Source organism: Salvia hispanica, chromosome 3 (assembly GCF_029641045.1).
Source record: "Salvia hispanica isolate PSC_SH4W2 chromosome 3, Shi_PSC_v1, whole genome shotgun sequence".
NCBI lineage: Eukaryota > Viridiplantae > Streptophyta > Magnoliopsida > Lamiales > Lamiaceae > Salvia > Salvia hispanica.
In genome coordinates this window covers 48,850,566-48,857,006 of record NC_142694.1, presented here as the reverse complement: position 1 = coordinate 48,857,006, position 6,441 = coordinate 48,850,566, and the positions used below count along the sequence as shown (strand labels likewise).

Sequence of the window (6,441 nt, the reverse complement as noted above, 5' to 3'; positions counted from 1 at the left end):
GGTAACAATCGAATCTACATCGAATATGCATGATTATGTGTTTATTTGATGTTATATCTATAGATCTCTGTTTATTGCATTAAATTGGAGTCGAATGCATAATCACCTAAATAGATCCGTTAAGGACCTGTTTGTTTTCCGTGTATTCCGCTGCGGTAGTCCCAACACATCCAACATATCGGGCAAGTCCATCGAGTTTTATATCTGGCCTAGTCGGATTGCGGGCTAATCAGATAAATATAATTTCATCGGGTTGAAAAATTCCAACCCTAGCACTCAAAATTTAGCGGGTTATTCAGATCATCCCGTTGCTGGCTGCAATGACTATCCTATTTACTCCTATAGTACTCCCTCCGTTTCGCCATAGTTGAGTCATTTTATCATTTCAGGAAGTTTATTCATAGTTGAGTCATTTCCATATTTGGTAACTTTTTTCTCTTTTTTACTTTACTCTCTCTTACTCTATTCTGTCTACTTTATTCACTTTATACTTTATTCTCTACCTTTTCCCCTCTCTTACTTTTTTATCTATTTATTTAACACACCCAACATTTATTTCTAAAACTCCGTGCCTAAAAGTTCCATCCCAATTATAGCGAGACGGGTGGAGTAATAATTAATTTATAGCTGGACCTCCTATAGCAGTATTTAATTTCTAGCTAGAAATGAGCCATAAATCAATTTTGTTAGGTACAGTACCACCATAACAAAATTAGTTATAAAAAAGTAAAACTCCCTCCAACCAAGTTGGTAGACATAATGGATTCCTTCCCTTTCCTCATTGCTCTATTCCTCATCACCGCCGCAACGTGGTTGATCTCCTTCCAGCGCCGGAAGAGCCTCCCGCCCGGCCCAACGCCCCTCCCCATCATCGGAAACATGATGCAGCTCGGGCCCCAACCTCACGAGACATTCGCCAAATTATCAAAGCAATACGGCTCTTTGATGTCCATCCACCACGGCAGCGTGTACACCGTTGTCGTCTCCTCCCCGGAGATGGCCAAGGAAATCCTTCTAAAACACGGCCAGGTATTCTCCGGTCGACCCACGGTGCAGGCGCTGGACGTGTTGGGCCACAACGAGATCGCCATGTCGTTCATTTCCACGGGGGACGAGTGGCGTGACAGGCGCAAGATATGTCGAGAGCAGATGTTTTCGAGCCGGTGCTTGGAGAGAAGCCAAGACCTCCGCAGGCAGAAGCTGCAGCAGCTGCTTGACTTCGCCCGGAAATGCTCTGAGCAAGGCCGAGCAGTTGACATCCGCGAGGCCTCCTTCACCACCTCACTCAACCTCGTGTTGGGCACTCTTTTCTCGATGCAGTCCACCGAGTTCGAGTCCTCAGTCACCAAGGAGTTTAAGGAGACCATAGAGGGCGTCACCAGCCTCTTAAGCGTGCCTAACTTTGCCGACTTCTTCCCCGTCTTGAGGCCGTTCGACCTGCAAGGGGTCAAGCGCCTGGCCGAGGTTAAATTCCGCAGATTGCTGGATTTATTCGAGGGCTATCTCCGTCAGAGGATCCAACTCCGAAGAGAGAATCCCAATGCTCCGAAGAAGGATGACTTCTTGGAGATGATTGTGGATTCTCTTCAGGACAAAGATAACAAGTTGACGGCTAAGCAATTTAACCATCTCATGATGGTAAAGTAAATCACACTTGTTCTTTTTTTTTTTTCCATTTGTCAATAATTTATTTTATTTTATTTTAATTATTTTTTGACAAATCGTGTGGCTTTGATTGGTATAAGGTCATCCCAGTATTGAACGAATCTAATAAGGTCAAACCTTAACCTAACCGAAAATTATTGGTTCTTATCTGGTCTGAACCCAATAACTTCGTACGTGATCGTGGGGGTTATTGTGACGTGCCAAAAAAAAGGTCAGACTACCCTTAATGAAGTTACCATACAATGTTATAATATGATTATAATTTTACCATGGTCAATATTTAAGTAATAAAATTAAGTATAACATTTTTTAACTAATAAAAATAATTAAAAAATGATATTTTAACTCATAATCCGAACCCAACCCTAATTCAAATTTCTTATTGGGTCTGCCCTGAACCCTAAAATTGTGTGTTAGTGTAAGGCTTACTGTAACGCCCCACTTTTCGAACCCTAATTTTCGAACCATAAAATTTTTACATTAAATGTTTTTAATGCCGTGAAGTATGTGGATTAAATGCATGATATTCTTGTGACCCAATTGCGATTTGGAGTTGAGATTGATTTGAATAGTCAAATCTGTTGATTATATGACGTGACTGTTGAATAGTCAATATTGTTGAAAATTTGACGTGGAGGTGGAATAGTCAAAATGGTTGAAATTGTGACGTGACAGTGTAAATATTTGATGCGGGGTGAAATATATTGTGGTGAATTATTTTCCTAAGGGGAGTGAGATTGAATAGGTTCGTCCTTAATTATTCCACCCATTTTATTGGAATTTTCGACCACTATGATTTATTCGAGAGGAATCCTATTTTCTTCGATTTAATTAATTGCTTGGGATATTTATCCAATTAAATCTAAAACCCAATTATTCTTAATTTTTCCATGAGAAAAATCGATCCCCATGTTATTTCTAAGGAGATTTCGAAAATCTCCTATTTATGGAGAGAAGAAATTTTTATTATATTATTTGATCCCTTATTTATTCTCTTCCGTGAATAAATGCAAATATCCGAGGATATCTTACCATATATAAGGAGATCTTGCCATATCCTATTTTAATTAGGATTTGAATTTAATTCCTTGTGGGAGAGCAAGAAAAAAATGCCACTTTCTTATTTTATTGGGGGAAATTATTATTTTATTCTACTCCGTGATATTCCAAATAAATTCCAAATTAATTCATATGCTAATTAATTAGCATGTAATTCGAAATCCCCTTATTTCTCCCCAGATTTCACGCCAACTCCCCTCTCCATATCTTCCAAAATCTTTGATTATTTAATTGTGGGATTATATTCTTGAACTCTATAAATAAGAGAGAAAAACCTAACCCTAGCCACCACTAATCACATGCCTCTCTCTCTCTAAACTCACGCCTCCCACTCTCCCACTCTTTCTCAATTTTTATTCTATTTTTCTCTAAGAATTCTTTATCTTTTGAGAAGAATTAACGTTGAAGCCTCAAGAATTATTGAAGAATCAAGATTTTACTTTGTTTCTACCGATCATTTCAATCAAGAAGTGGTATTTTGATCCATCTTTCTCATCTAATCGATTAATCGGTGTTCTTGAACTCTCATGCATATAGACTGAGAGAAAAAGGGAAAACCAATTGATAAATGGGATGCATGTGTGCGTGTGTGGATCGACGTGTGTGTGTGTGTGTTGGCGTGTGTGTTTGTGTGTGCGTGTGATGTGTGTTGAAGAACACTCATGCGTGACCATGATTTGATGATAGATCTGGAGTTGTAGTATGAATAAATTGATATGAAGAGCATGTCTTGATTGTGACTGTTAATATAAAACAAATCGATGGGAAAAAGGAAACGTTGGGAACATGCATGATTTTGAGTCATTGATTGAGACTGATTTGTGATACACGTTAATTTAAAGGTGATAACTAGCGCTCAAAGCGTGATAGTAAAGGGAAGAAAGTACTTGAGATCTAAGCAGTCGAGGTGGACTTTATTCTCCTAAACTCTTTTATATTGAAAAGCATGATTACGACGTTATAAGGGTGGTTTAAAATGTTATGCCATGCCTGTGATTGTTTTGATGATGTTGTTTGCCTGATGCCTTGTGAGTACGCTCCATTAGGCTATAGGGCTATGTTGTCTGATGCCTAGTTTGTGAGTTCGCTCCATCAGGCTACAGGACTATATAAACGAATTCGGGTCTGAGTAGGGCCCAAAACCTATCAGGCTAGTGTACACAGTTGGGATCGGGAGCCGTCCTTGCTAGTCGGCTGGTCTCATGGGCGAATAGTGTGGCCACACTTTCGTCGCACTATGGAATTGTTGTGATTTGTGGATTGTTGAGAAAATGGGGGAGATTGTTTGACTGGCCCAGTCTATGAAATTATTTTGTGATACTCGACGATATTCTTTACTAAATGCAAAAACTCGAGTTCACTATGGTAGGGATGGCATATCTATTAAAAATATTTTGGCATGAGTCCACTGGGTATTTCAAAATACTCAGCCCTGCATGTGTTTTCCCTATGTGCAGGTTGAGCTGGCGATGAGCGGTTGGTGGTGTTGAGCAATTTTATAAAAATACTATGGTTGTCTTGAAACTCGGGGTGTCGTTGTGACTTCATATATGACTTCACTCTTCTCTTGGATGCTTCCGCTGAAACATGTTTTACTTATCGTTGGTTGATCTTGAAACTATAAATTCCCGTTTGGAACCTAGAGGCATGATATGTTTTTGAGTACTCTGAACCCTTGTCATTTTGATTATTTTAATGATAGCTGTTATCCTTTTGATTTAACTGCCAAAGCGTTGCTCGGACTTATCTTGATGTTAACCGTTCATTAAATGTTGGTCAAACTCTTTTATGGTACCCTACACCTTGTCTTTGTTTGCAATTTAAGCCCTTTTAGGTCGCGATTGCCCGCATTTAATTAACTCTAGAAGGGCGGTCGTGACATTTACTTCGTTCGCATTCATATTTGTATATCGTGTCATGCTATTCCTACATTCCACTAGCTAAAATTGTGGATGGATGGATCAGGAATTGTTCCTTGGAGGAGTAGAGACGAACATGACCACGCTGGAGTGGATAATGCAAGAGCTAATATCGCACCCGGACAAAATGGCGAAGGTGGCGACAGAGCTGAAGAGCGTGATTGGGGATGAGAAGGTGTTGGACGAATCAAAGATATCAAAGCTTCTGTATTTTGCAGGCAGTGGTGAAGGAGTCGTTGCGGCTCCACCCTCTAGCTGCTCTGCTCGTTCCTCGCAAAGCAGAAAATGACCAAGTGGTGAACGGGTATCGGATCCCAAGGGAACACAAGTTAATACAAATATCTATTCTATTTCACTTAATTTTCTCCATGAACCAATAATATATTATTTGGTCTATTTGTATTACATATCACAGGTGCTGATCAACGCATGGGGTATGGGAAGGGACTCCATGATATGGAAGAATCCGCTTTCATTTGAGCCGGAACGGTTCCTCGATCAGAAGATAGACTTCAAAGGCCAGGATTTCGAGCTGATTCTGTTTGGGTCGGGTAGAAGGGTCTGCCCGGGTTTGCCATTGGCCTACAGGATTCTGCATACAGTGCCGGCCATTCTTGTTCACAACTTCGACTGGAAACTGGAGCGGCCGGACGCGAGCGATGAGGAAGCAAAGGGTGTTATGAGTGGGTTTTCGGTACACCGGGCAGTTTCGCTCAAGATCATCCCATATAAAAAGCATGATGTTTCCACTTCGATGGCTAAATAAATTTGCAGTACTCTTGTACTGTTACTGCCAATAACTCTATATTTAAATTCAACCATTATGTGCATTTACTATTTACCCTCATGTTTTGTATCCAATAAATTAGTAATTACCAAGGGTATCCGCCGGCGGGTCCAGTGACTATTTCCCGTGCTGATTTGTAGGCACATTAATGGATGGAACATGTTGGACAATTATAAAACACACTTTTCAACAATTTATACATTCTCAAATAAATCCGTTCGATCTGGTTTTGTTAAAAATAGTACTCTCTCTCCGCCATTAATTATCACACTTTGACTCACCACAAGTTTAAAGAAATGCAATGGAAAGTAGGTTGAAAAAATTGAGAATCAAAATTGCTTTCTGTGTAAAGACTGATCTATGTTTGTAATGCTCATAGTGTGTTAGCTCAAGTTTTGGTTTTCTGCATTTACTCTACTTTCGATGACATGCATAGTTAGCTAGGTAGATATTTTCCGTTCTTGTTCTAGATTATTGTTAATTGGGCTTGTTGAGTTGAGTTACCCACTGTTAGGCGCTTAACCTTTTGTTTAATCGTTCGTTTCTTCAAGTCTAATGGCTTAAGGAACGAAGATCTTGTTAATTGTTCTTTGTTTTCTTATTAATATTAGGGCTAGATCTTTATTTTTTTGAAACTTTATTTTCCAAGGTGTTGGATTAGGTTTTCCTTAATTTATGCATGCATGGACAGCATTTGTCGTTGCTTCCCTAAACTTTGAACATGAAGCTTTGCGCCTACCGTTCAATGTAGGTTGTAGCATTGTACTTCTTTCTTTTCCGCATTTTACTCCTTTCATACTTCATGGTACAAGCTTTTCATCTCTTCTATCTAGGATATAGTAGTTTAAAGTGTTCCGTTATTTCTTTCGATGCCTGCAATTACTGTTTTCTTTAATTGTCCAAGTATTGTTGATTTCTTATCGTTCACATGCTTAGTTAATTTACTTGCCCAAGCTGTTTACCTTTAAATAAGTTCCCGAAAAGGTAAAGCGTGGCTGCACAACCAACCAC

General features: G+C 39.4%; 1 pseudogene across 1 annotated transcript; it reads left to right on the top strand.

Annotated features, from left to right (window-relative positions):
• Positions 1-759: 759 nt before the first annotated feature.
• Positions 760-5,566, top strand: LOC125210251 (sugiol synthase-like; annotated as a pseudogene). Its single transcript, XR_016137390.1, has 3 exons — positions 760-1,638; positions 4,690-4,965; positions 5,052-5,566. The product of XR_016137390.1 is annotated as a sugiol synthase-like (transcript).
• The last annotated feature ends 875 nt before the right edge of the window (positions 5,567-6,441 follow it).